Raw genomic sequence first — 14505 nt, forward strand, 5'->3', positions numbered from 1 at the left:
GACTAAAGTAGTAAAAGAACTAATTATACTATCTAGTTTCCTTTTCTTAAGTCTAGCTTATTAGTATTTTTATATTTAGGGTATTTAGGTACTATATACCTAGGTTTATTATACTTATAGTAAATAATTTCTTTTTTTCTTTAAAATAAAAGAAACTTTCTCTTTTAATAAGGTATAAATAGTCTTCCTTAGTAATCTAGCTTTAATCTATCTTAATCTTATTAGTTATTTTTATAGCTTAGTTTATACCTCTTATTAATACCTTCTTTTAATCCTTAGTCTAAAGGTCTTTATTTTAATATATTACTTTCCTAGTATTAGGTTATAGCTAATATTACTTTTTCTTTAGTTTTTAGGTTTTTACTTATATAGTTAATAATTTTTTTTTATAACTATTCTTATAGTTTTATAAGATACTATTAAACTCTCTTAACTTTTAAAAGTATTAATACTTTCTTCTTTAGTAAATCTAAGTATAGATAAAAATCTATAAGGTATTAGCTTAGCCCCTATTTAGTAGATTTAAAGGTAATAACTATATTTATTTCTAGGTTAATAAAGTCTTTTAATAAGACTTTACTTTATTTTATAAAGTAGTCTTAGTTATTATTATATTCTTCTTACTTAATTAATAATAGCTTATTTAGGTATTAATCCTATCTAGCTTAGTAGGCTAAGTCTATATATTCCTAGGTATAGATAATTTTTAAAGATTCCTTATAAAACTTCTTTAAATTAGCTATAAAGGCTCTTTATAAGTCTCTTTTTTATTAATTATAGATTTAAAAGTTATATTAATTTAGTAGTTTAGTAATATTTTAAATCTAAATACTTTAAAAAGGGTAATTATTTTTATTACTTTTATTTTATAATAAATAACTTTCCTTACTTAGCTTAGTCTTAAGAAGTTAAAGTTCTTTCTTTAAAGTATTCTTCTACCTAGCCTTATAAATCTACTACTAAATCTCTTTTTCTTTTTTATCTAGTAAAGGGGATATACTATCTTTAGCCTCCTTAAAGAAATTATTAATTTCCTAGATTATATCTTCCTTTATTAATATAATAAAGGGATATCTTAGAAGAGATTAAGAAGATAAAAGAGTTAAAATACCTCTTTTTCTTTATAATTTAGCCTTATTTTTAGTAATAGCTTCTATTCTCTTTTTAAGTAATCCTTTAGTAGAAGTTTTAGAATTATAAGGGTTAGGTTAGATTAAGTAGAAAAGTAAAGAAAGAAAAAGGTAGGTTATATTACTTATTAAGACTAAAGTTTATTCCCTTTTTTCTTTTAAGAAATATCCCCTTTATTTTATAATAACTAAAAGGAGGATAACCTATCCTTTTAATTAAAGTTTAAATACTATTTAAATACTAATTAAAACTTATATAAGTTAGTCTTATTCCTATAGGTCTACTTAGGGTCTTAATTTAAGCTTAACTTATATATAGGTCTTACTAATCTTATAATTAATTCTTTCTTAGGCTAACTCTAGATACCCCTTTACCTTATAGCTAATTAGTTATCTTATATAATTTATACTTACTATAGATTCTTAGCTACTATATATTTAATACTAGTAGTATTAACTTTGTTAGTAATATATAGTCCCCTAATTACTAGGGTTCCTTATAATTATAGGTACTAAATTAGGTTCGATTTAGATTATACCTATTGGGGTATTATATATAGACTTAAATAATATTATTATATTATCCCTTACCTCTTTAAGCTTAAATAATATTAATAACTATTCCCCTACCCCTAGTTTAGTTAAGAAGGATATTTAAGTATCCTTAAAAACCTAAAGAAAGTTTATAGCTATAACTTAAATTACTATATATACTTTTAATAGTCTTTATAAGGTCTTATATATAATATATATATATTCCCTTATAAGAAACCCTTAAAGTTATAGGTATTATTATATTATAACCCTAATTAATACTACTTCTCCTTATTATAGTAAGCTAATAAGTTATTACTTTAAATATTATATAAAAGGAACTTAGTATTAGGCTATTAAGTTTATACTTCTTTTTTATCCTTTTATTCTTAATTATATTCTAATTAAGTCTTTTAAGAATCTTTTCTTTTTATATATTCTACCTTAACTTCTAGCTATAAAAATCGACTTTCTAGATAATCTTAAGGCTACTAGTTTTTTAATTATTAATAAAATAAATTCCTTTACTTCTATATTATTAAAAATTATAAAAAAGCTTATAATTAAGGCTCTTCTTACTAAATAATATTAGACTTTAGTAAATCTTAAGGCTTATAAAAAGGAATAGAATTCTACCTAAATATAATAGTTAGGTTAGATTAGGTAGAAAAGTAGGAAGAGAAAAAGGTAGGTTGTATTACTTATTAAGACTAAAGCTTATCCCTTTTTCCTTCTAAGAAATATCCCTCCTATTTTATAATAACTAAAAGGAGGATAACCTATCCTTTTAATTAGAGTTTAAATACTATTTAAATACTAGTTAAAACTTATATAAACTAGTCCTATTCCTATAGGTTTACTTAGGGTCTTAATTTAGGCTTAACTTACCTATAGGTCTTACTAATCTTATAACTAATTCTTCTCTAGGGTAACTCTAGCCCTTCCTACCTTATAGTAGATTAGTTATCCTATATAATTCGTGCTTACTATAAATTCTTAGCTACTATGTGTTTAGTGCTTATAGTATACTATATATAGCTTTTTAAGTATTTAGACTATTTGCCTTTATAGGTACTAAATCGGCTTTAATTTAAATTATATACTTAGAGTGTTATAATTACCTCCCTTTCTAAGAGGTGCTTCTCTAGGCACTATCCTCTTAGCCCCTATATTATTTTTCTAATTATTATAAATTATACTTATACCCTAGTAATAGATTTATTTTATAAATATAGTATATTTAATTTATATAGGTATTATAGTTATTAGCTAGTAACTACTAGCTAGTAAATAATTAGTAGAATAATATAAATATTCCCTAAGTTGTTTTTAAAATAGGTTCTCTTCTTATTATCTTCTATATCCTTTACTTATACTATCTTTATTCTTATATTCCTCTTAGCTTATTATATCTTCTCCTTAAAATAAATATACTTAGGATAAGGTATTCCTAGATTATATAGCGTCTCTTATAGTTATAATTAGGTAGTAGTGCTAGTCTCCTATTCCTCTTAAGTTATTAGTAAGTCCTTATTAAGCATTATAAAGCCTATAATAAGTTACTATAGCTAGGCTAACTACTCTAGCTTAGATAGTATATTAGCTAGTATTCTTATTACTACTAAGTTAAGTTAATATAGTAACTACTTTACTAAACTAGATATTCCTAATCCTACCCTAGCTAAGCTTATTATATAGTTAATTTAAAAACCTTATAAACTATATAACTTAGAATAATACTATATACTAAAGTATATAGGTATAGCTTTATACTACTATAATAGTTTAATCTCTATTTATTTTCCTATCTTAATAGATATTACTAACCTATCCTTCTTTTCTTTAGCCTAAAAACTTTAAGACTATACTATAAGTTCGTTTTATAGATAATTTTCTAAGCTCTTAGTTAGTACTACCTACCCTAAGTCTAGCTCTTAGAGTAAGTATAGCTTAGGTAGTAGCCTACTAACTTAAATAAGATAAAGAGGTACTTTAGCTTTATAATAAGGCTATATATATTATAGGATAGAGTAATAATACTAACTCTTCTACTTCTCCTATATATACTCTTAGAATAGGCTATATTCTATACTCTAGTATTTAAGAAGGATATTATACTTAGCCTATCTAAGGTTTAGTTTTAACTTATAGTTAAGGCTCTAGCTATATTACCCCTAGTATTATTCCTTAAGCTCCTACTCCTAGCTATATTCTATAAGCTCCTATATTTATATCTTCTTTAACTTATCCTATTATATTATCTAGGGTAGTAAACCTTATAGTTATAGAGTTATATTATATCTTTCCTAATAATTATAACTTTATACTTTATTTATAACTCCTCTAACTAATTACCCTAACTATCCCTATTATTAATCTTAATAAATTAGATATAAATATTAAGGATACTATTATTAATAATAATAATAATAATATAGACTATATTAATACTTATAACTAGTCTTTTAAGGAAAAGTAGGTAGATAATATAGATAGTAAAAGAGGTATACTTAATTTACTTAATAAAATAATTAATACTATACCTAATACTTATATAACTAATACTTTCTATATATATTATATTCTTTATTCTTTAATAGAGTATTAATATAAGCTTATTTTAGGCTATCTTCCTAAATAATATTTTTTTATAAAATACTACTAGTCTATAGCTAAAATATCCTAATATATATACTATAGTATTATATATATTAGTTATTAACCTATATATTAGTAGTTTAGTATTTAAATCTATCTTAATACTAATATCTTTTCTTCTTCTTAGAATCCCTATAAGATATTAGTAGATTACGCCTAGTTTATCTATTTCTTAGACCTAGGCTAATACTAGTATAAAGCAGTAAATAATAATAATAAGTATCTTCTATCCCTTAAGGTATATTAGGCTTTAGCCTAGCTTAGTTTTAATTTAGTATATACTTTTAATATAGTTAAAAATTAGTATAACTTAGTATATAATTTAATAGTAATAAAGAAGTTTTTATAGGTATATATTTCCTTTTATAACCTTTTTAGGCTTATAGCTAACTATCCTTTTTATTAGTAAAATTCCTATATTAAGTATAATAATCTAATAAATATATATAATATAGTTATAGTTTAAGTTAATAGTAAGCTCTCCTTATTAGGGTTAACCTTAACTAATAATAGTTATAACCCCTAGCTAAGTATAAAGGTTGCTTTTTAAAGTTACTACTTATATATTTTATTACTCTCTTTTCCTAAGTAAGCCTAGGAGTTTAAGGAGAATACGCTTAGTATTTATAATATTCCCCTATAATAAGTAGGATATAATTTAAGACCTCTATCTATTTTTTATTTTCTATTTTATTATATAACTAATACTATTTTATAAGAGTTTTTTATCCTTTTAGTAGTTATTAATATAACCTTTTCTTTAGATATCCTCTCCCTCTAGATATATTTTTAAGACTATTTTAGGTCTTATATTCTTTAATACTTACCTATATATTAGCTATATTTTCTTCTTATACCTATTTATTATATTTAGTAGGCTAGCCTTTCTACTTAACTAGGAATAATTAGATCTTTCCTTACCTATAGCTATTTATAATATTCTCTACTTCCTATTTATCTTTAAGATCTTTAAGGTCTAATATTAGTAATAATTTAGTATTACCCCCTTTCTAGGGCTTTAATAAGCTAATATAGAATATATTATATAGATATTTATATTATCTAGGTATTATAAGCTAGTAAGCTTATAGACCTATCTTATCTAGTATATATAATAGTCTAATCTAGTATAAGGCTAGCTTTTTTTAGGTTACCTTAACTTAAAAATTCTTTATAAAGAGTATAACTAGATCTCCCTTTTTAAGTTCTAATAGCTAGTACTTTATATTATAATATTAGTTCTAATATACTATTACTACTTCCTAATATTAAGTTATTTTATCTTATACTTCTTATAGTTTCTAGACCTAGGTTCTAAGTTCTAGTAGTCCCTCCCTAGGTAAGTTAACCTTAACTTATATATATATCTTAAAATAGAAACCTATAAATAAAAAAGCTAGGCTATTCCTAGTTATAGTATTTATAGTATTATTATATATATATTAAACTATATATAGTAGCCTTAGTTAATTATATTATACCTTTATTAAGAAGTAGTATAAGTAGTATTTTAATATCTAATTTATTTATTCTATCTACTTATCTATTTAAGGATAGAAAGTAGTAGATAATTATTAATAAATATATATTATATAGTATAGTTCTATCTAGAAATTACTAGTAAATAGTATACTATAATCTAAAATAATACTATCTAGAGTATTAAATATTAATTCTATTTATATATAGAATAAATCTACTAGGTTAATAGCCTTTATTATATAAGAAACTATAAAGAAAAGTAAATACTTTATATAATAGTTAATAATAATAAGAATAAAGTCTTTCTCCTTATTCTTAAAATAGACTAGTAGTAAGCTAGTAATAAAATCTATACTTAACTTTACTTATAGTTAACTTAATATTAATAATAATATAAGTATACTATATAGTTTATATTACTTTATTACTACTAGCTAATAAGTAGTATATATAGTAATATAGTCTTTTATATTATAATTTATATACTTTTAATAAAAGTTTTATTAGAGAATATTACTTATTCTATCTATACTAAAATATCCTATAAATAGATTATTATAGTATAATTATAAAAGCCTATTAATAAGCTTTATATTTCTAAGAATATAGATTCTACCTTTATAGTATAGTAATAAATTAGTCTTAACTTACTAGCCTTTTACTTACTAAGTCTCTTAGAAATATTACTAGTATATTTAGTCTACTTTTTAAGCTTTAAGAATAGATACTTTTAAATCTATTTCCTTTATTTTATAGTAATATATATTTATAACTATAGTAAGTACTTCTATACCTAGCCTACTAAATTTCTATTAAATTAGGTTTAAGTCTTATAAGGTTATACCCTATATTTAACCTATAGGTATATTACTTAGTATTAGTATACTACCTAGGTCTTCTATATCTTCCTTATTTCTAAGTTAGACTAGTTTTATTTAGCTCTTTATAGCTTAAATACTAATTATAGTAATAAATACTATCTTCTTTTTAAGATTATCTATTAGACTTATATCTAGGCTATCTTTAGAAATATAGTTAGGTTAGTAACTTAAGGTATTAGCTAGATTACCTTTCCCTATATAATACTTTATTATAAAGCTAAATAGTATTAAAAATATATACTATCTAGCCTATTTACTATTAAGTTATAAAGTATTTATAAATATTTAGAGATTTAAATAGTTTATTAAGACTTTTACTAGTATATTAGTTTTATTAAGGTATTATTACTAATACTTAAAACTCTCTATAATTACTAGTATTTCTTAGTCTTTAATAGTATAATTTTATTCTATATTTATTAGTTTCTAAAACTAGAAAGTAAAAGAATAGTATTTCCCTTCTTTATCTATTTAAGATACTATTCCTAATACTATATCTTTAAATATATTAATCTTAAGTTAAACTAGTTTTCTAACCTTATAGTTCTTTAATAGTAATATACTTTAAAATACTTTTTTAAGCTATTAGAATACCTTCTAACTAGCTTTACCTATATTTACCTTTTTAGGCTTTTTCTTATTTACTATACCCTTTAGGTAACTTATAAGTAGGAAAACTATAGCTAAGTATTAGTTAATAAATTATTAATAGAAATTATAAAATCCTAAGAATACTTAGATTTCCTAAAATATCTTTATTTTAAGTTATTCTTATATTATCTTTACTCTTATAGGATTTATTTAGATTCCTTATTCTAAAAGTAAGAACCCTAGGAACTTAACTTCTAACTAGTAGAACTTATATTTTAAGAGTTTAATATATAGTTCTATAGTATATAGTTTTCTTAAAACTAATTTTAAATATTTAATATATTCCTTTTTAATTTATAAAAAAATTAAGATATTATTAAGGTAAATAATATAAATATAGTTTAATAGTTTACTTACTACTTAGTAAATATAGCTTTAGAATATTACTAGTATATTAGTTAACCTAAATAGTATTATTAAGAACTTATAGTGTTTATAATAACTATTAAATACTATTTTCTACTTATTATCTTTCTTAATATAGATTTAATAGTATATATCTTTAATATTAATTTTTAAGAAGTACTTAGCTTTAGAGATTTAGTTTAAAATCTTAGTAATTAAGGGTAATAGGTATTAGTTCTTTTAAGTAACCTTATTTAAACCCTAATAGTTAATATAGAGTTAAAGGCTCTTATCTTTTTTAAGAATAAATAGTATAGAAGATCTAGTAAGGCTTACTAAAGGGTAAATCTACCTTTTCTTTAAAGCTCTATTAATAAACTCTTATAGGGTTTTAAGTTCCTTTAAGGAGAAAGGGTAGATAGGACTATAAGGTAGTATCTATCCCTTTACTATATTAATAGTATAGTTAGAATCCTTAAAATTAGGAATAATTCTAGCTTTAAAGTTATTAAATATATTAAGATAATCCTATAGTTTAGAAGGGATTATAAGAAGTATTAGCTTTAGTTCCTCTTTATCTTCTAAAAGTAGTAATAGTTTTAATAAGTTAATTACTATAAAAACTATTACTATAATTTATAGTTATTTCTTAAACTACTAAGGCTTATTTAATATAATTTATATATTTTAGGTTTTAAAGAACTATAGCTATTAACCTAGATTAATAAAGATATTATAGTTCTTTAAACCTAGTATCCTAATTAGAAGCTAGTAGTTTCTTTAATCTAAATCTTAAGATAAGGAATACTAGATTATAATAGTTTTTATATTATTTCTAGAATCTATTAAAGTAATTAGTACTTTATAAAGATTACCTACTTATAGTTAGGCCCCTCCTATTATCTTAATTCTTAGTAGTTTTACCTTTAATTTTTAAATATTAAGTTAGAAGGCTAACCTAATACTAATTAGACTTATAATAGCCCCTATATTTAGAATAACTTAGGTAGTATTTATCTAATTAGCTAGAATACCTATTATATAGAAAGGTTTAGCTATTATTTCTTTTTATATAGGTTCCCTTTATATTAAGCCTATTTTAGACTCTATTTATAACTCTTTTTCTAAGTTCTATATTTTTAGTTCTAGAAGGTTAGTATAAACTAGAGTAGTAAGAGAATTAATTATACTATCTAGCTTCCTTTTCCTAAGTCTAGTTTATTAGTATTTTTATTCTTAGGATATTTTAGTATAATATGCCTAGGTTTATTATATTTATAGTAGATAATTTCTTTCTTTCTTTAAGATAAAGAATATTTATTCTTTTAGTAAGGTATATATAGTCTTTCTTAATAATCTAGTTTTAGTCTATCTTAATCCTAATAGTTATTCTTATAGTTTAGTTTATACTTCTTATTTATACCTTTCTATAGTCCTTAGTCTAAAGGTCTTTATTTTAAAGTATTACTTTCCTAGTATTAGGTTATAGCTAAGACTACCTTTTCTTTTATCTTTAGGTTCTTATTTATATAGTTAATAATCTTTTTCTATAGCTACTCTTATAGTTTTATAAGGTATTATTAAACTCTCTTAACTTTTAAAAGTATTAATACCTTCTTTTCTAATAAATCTAGGTAGAGATAGAAATCTATAAGGTACTAGCTTAGCCTCTATCTAATAGACTTAAAGGTAATAGCTATATTTATCTCTAGGTTAGCTAAGTTTTTTAGTAGGATTTTACTCTATTTTATAAAGTAATCTTAATCTTTACTATATTCTTTTTACTTACTTAATAATAGCTTATTTAGGTATTAATCCTATTTAGCCTAGTAGGCTAAGTCTATATATTCTTAGGTATAGATAATTTTTAAAGATTCCTTATAGAACTTTCTTAAATTAGCTATAAAGGCTTTTTATAAATCCTTTTTTTATTAATTATAGATTTAAAAGTTATATTAATTTAGTAGTTTAATAATATTTTAAATTTAAATACCTTAAGAAAGGTAACTATCTTTATTACTTTCTTCTTATAATAAATAACTTCCTTTACTTAACTTAGTCTTTAAGAGTTAAAGCTTTTCTTTTAAAGTATTCTTTTACCTAGCTTTATAGATCTATTATTAGATCTCTTTCTCTTCTTTATCTAGTAAAGGAGATATATTATTTTTAACCTTTTTAAGAAAATTATTAATTTCCTAAATTATATTATCCCTTATTAATATAGTAAGGGGATATCTTAAAAAAGGTTAAAAAGATAGAGGAGTTAAGATACCTCTTTCTTTTTATAATTTAGTTTTATTTCTAATAAGGCTTTTTATTTTCTTTTTAGGTAATTCTTTTATAAAAGCTTTAGAATTATAATAGTTAGGTTAGATTAGGTAGAAAAGTAAGAAAAGAAAAAGGTAGGTTATATTACTTATTAAAACTAAAGCTTATCCCTTTTTCCTTTTAAGAAATATCCCTTCTATTTTATAATAATTAAAAGGAGGATAACCTATCCTTTTAATTAAAGTTTAAATACTATTTAAATACTAGTTAAAACTTATATAAACTAGTCTTATTCCTATAGGTCTACTTAGGGTCTTAATTTAGGCTTAACTTACCTATAAGTCTTACTAATCTTATAACTAATTCTTCTTTAAGGTAACTCTAGCCCCTCCTACCTTATAGTAGATTAGTTATCCTATATAATTTATACTTACTATAAATTCTTAGCTACTATATATCTAGTGCTTATAGTATACTATATATAGCTCTCTAAGTGTTTAGACTATTTGCCTTTATAGGTACTAAATTGGCTTTAATTCGAATTATATACTTAGAGTGTTATACTAAACCTTTTTTAAGATAATAGTAACTATAAGTAAGTATAAGTCTTTTAGCTTATTTTATAAATATAAAATTATATTTAATATTTATTTAGCTAAATTAGAATAGTATAAAGCTATTATAGATTATTTAATAAAAAATCTTACTAATAAATAATAAGATTATTTTATACCTTTCTTATATCTTTTATTCTTTTTTTTTCTATTAGTATTTAAAGATATTATTACTAGGTTTTAGTCTAAATTAAACTCTTATTACTTTTAAACTTTATAATCCTAATTAAATCTTAAAAATAAATAAATAACTATAGTAATAAGTTCTTTATAAATCTATCTACTAGTATATTTTTTATTAGAAGATATAATACCTTAAATAATCTATATTAATATTTTTATTAAAGCTATAAATAATAAATATTAATATATTATAATTTAATATTAATTTTTTAATTTCTAGTTATAACTAGATAAATTATTTATTAATTATTATAGAAAATTTTATAGGGTAGTCTAGGAATAATATCTATTTCCTAGAAAAGATATTTAAATATAACTATTTCTTTTATAATATTCTAGAAAGCTAATAACTTAGCTTCTATAGTAGAAGTTATTATTATACTTTAATATAATACTTTCTAGGCTATAATTCCTTTAAAAAGAATTATAATAAATCCCTAACTAGATCTCCTTATATCTAAATTATTAGTATATAAGGTATTATTTACTATTTATAAAATAATTGCCTTTTTATTCTTATTATATATAATATAGTAATCTTTAGTATTAAGAAAATACTAAATAATATAAATAGCTATATTAAAATATATTTAAGATAGGTTTATTAAATAATAAGATAGTATTAATATTATAAATATAATATCTACTTTTATTATAATTAATATATATAGGATTAACTTAATAATCTTTTAGTATCTCTTTACCTTTTTTAGTATTATTTATCCTATTCTTTTAGTAAATTACTACTATAGTAAAGGAGTTTAGACTTAATTAAGACTAATTACTTTAAACTTAACTATAATCTTCTTTATATATACTTTATAAGAAAGCTATACTATTTTCTTCTTTTAGTTATAAATAATCTTAACTCCTAAGAATTATAATATCTTTTCTTAATTATATATTCTATATTTTTAAAGTAGCTTATAAGTAAATTTATTCCTTTCCTTTATAGCTTCTTTTTTACTTAAAATAATAATATTATTAATAAAGAAAATAATATATATTAACCTCTTTTTATTAAAAAAGAGGTATAATTCTTCTTTATATTATATAAGCCCTAGCTTTATTAATATATTAGTAAATTCTAAATACTAGAGGAGTAGTAAGTTTTATAACCTATAAAGTGTTTAATTTAATAGGATATTATAGTCTACTTCTTTAAAATCTACTAGTAAATTTATTATTTCTTAGAATCTTAGTAGTAGCCTATATAGGACTTTATTTAATAAGTTCTATTTACTAGTATATAAAAAGGTATTTTTAATATTAAACTATTAAGTATTAAAGTTATATTTTACTATAAGTACTATTATTATTTAGAAGGTTTATATTACTAATATAGCTATATATATTTCTTCTTAACTATTAATTAACTATAAATCCCCTTATATATAGATTTATACTTTATACTTAATTAGGACTCTATTAGTATTAAATTTATATATAAATACCTATTTAAAAGGTAGAGTATATCCCTTTTTAATATTTCTATATATATAGGTCTAGGTCTTTATTTTATTAAAAGCCTATATTTTATTAAGACTTACTTCTTTAAATTAGGTCTTAAAAGTATACCCTTTAATCTTATTCTACCCCTAAGGTAAAGGTAGTAAATTATTAGTATAGTATAGCTACTTATCTTTTTTAATATTCTAAGTCTAATTATTATCTAATTATTTATTTTAAAATATATATTTTAATACTATAAATAATATCTATAATTCTTTATTACTATATTTTTTTAAATTAGTATAATAAGGATTAGCTATATATTCTTTCTTTTTAGTAATAGTCTTTAGTAATTAGAGTATAATAAAAGCTAATTTTATCTTTTTCTATATTAACTTTTAGCTATCTTTAATCTTCCTTTTAATCCTTTTACTTTTATAAATAGTTTCTTTAAGAATAAAGATTAGGCTTTCTATAGTTACTTCTTAAATTTCTAGTTATAATTTAAAGTCTTTTATAACTATATCTTATAAATATAGATTATAATCCTTCTTAATAGGCTCTTCTTAAGTTACTAGCTTATCTTTATTAAGTAAGTATAGACTTATCTTCTTATCTTAAATAATAAAAGGTTAAATTCTTATTTTCTAGATATCTTCTATATATAAATCTTATAATTCTAGTCTTATTTAAAGGCTAAATAAATATATATACTTTTAGTTATCTTTTTTTACCTTTAAGGCTAAATTATTAATATCTTTTTCTTAGCTTATATTCTTAAATAGTTCTAATATATCCTTAAGTAAGAGTATATTATCTATCCTATTACTTATTACTATTTCTATATTATTATTATTTTTAGTTTCTACTCTTAATATTAAAAATAGTATATTACTTTCTAAAGTTCTAATATTACTTAGGTTTACTTTTTAAGTTTATATAGTATATCTATTAAATATTATAGTATTTTATATTTTATAACTACTTTATTTAAATCTATTTAAATCTTATAACTTATTTTAAGGATTTAGATTAAGAATAGTATTTTATAAAGTTATTAAGAGAAAATATTTAAGTTTAAATTCTATAGTTAGATTTTAACTTTCTACTTCTATTAAAGACTCTATCTCCTCTTCTAATTCTAACTTAGTAATCCTATCCTTATTCTTTATTTTTAAAGAATAGAATATATTTTTATTAAATTTAATATTCTTTATTATAATAATATAGTTAAGTTAAGGTATCTATATTTAGTATAGGTTTAATACTATATAACTAATTAGATAACTAATATATTCTTTAAGGTATATTTTAAAGTTCTTTTTATTAACTCCTTTTTTTTATTCTTAATTAAGAGGGTATACTTAGTATCTATATATATACTATCCTTTTATACTAATCCTTTTACTAATTATATACTTAGTACCTTATTTACTTTTTTTAAATTATAAATTTATCTTTTATAATAGTAATTTATATCTATATACTTTCTTTAGGCTATTTTTAAGTAGGAAGGTAGCTATTTTTACTACTTTAGACTATAAGGCTATAGGTAGTTCTAAAGATATTATTAAAATAAGTATTTTTTTAATAACTATCCTTTTAGACTTTTTATTTAACCTATTTAGCTTATAAATATATACTAATATAGCTTTAATCTTAATTCTTAATTCCTTTACTTATTTTTAATACTTTATAGGAGTATCTTTATAGATTATAGCCTTTTTATTATTATATCTTATAATAAGGACCTTAAGGTTAAATTACCTTTTAATCTATATTATAAAGTTTTTAATTATAAGGAAAAAGGTTTTAGTATTTTTAAAAGTAGTTAGAATAGAATAGATTAAACTAGTATATTTATCCTATATTATAAAAAGAAAACTTATTTTATTATAACTTAAAGGGTATTCCTATAAATCTTACTTAATTCTCTTAAAAGGTTAAGTAGTAAATATATTACTAGTTTCCCTATTAATAATATTTTCTATTAAAGTAGTACTATATACCTTATAATCTAGATATTATATTTTAGTAATTTAGTTATTAGTTAATTTTTAAATTAAGGCTTTAAATAATTCTTTTTTAAGGTATTTTAATTATAAATATTATAAATAACTATCCCCCTTTTTAAAAAAGGATATTCTTTTTAATATATAATTAGGACTATATCTAAAGGTATTTAAGACTATTTTCTAAGATATTAGCTTCTCTAGTTATTAAATTAGTTTATATTTAAAGAATAGAATATTATCTTTCTTATATAGTTAAACTATATAGTAATTATTCTTAGGTATACCTTCTTTT

This window comes from Cordyceps militaris, assembly GCF_000225605.1.
Source record: "Cordyceps militaris CM01 unplaced genomic scaffold CCM_S00007, whole genome shotgun sequence".
In the NCBI taxonomy this organism is placed as follows: Eukaryota; Fungi; Ascomycota; class Sordariomycetes; order Hypocreales; family Cordycipitaceae; genus Cordyceps; species Cordyceps militaris.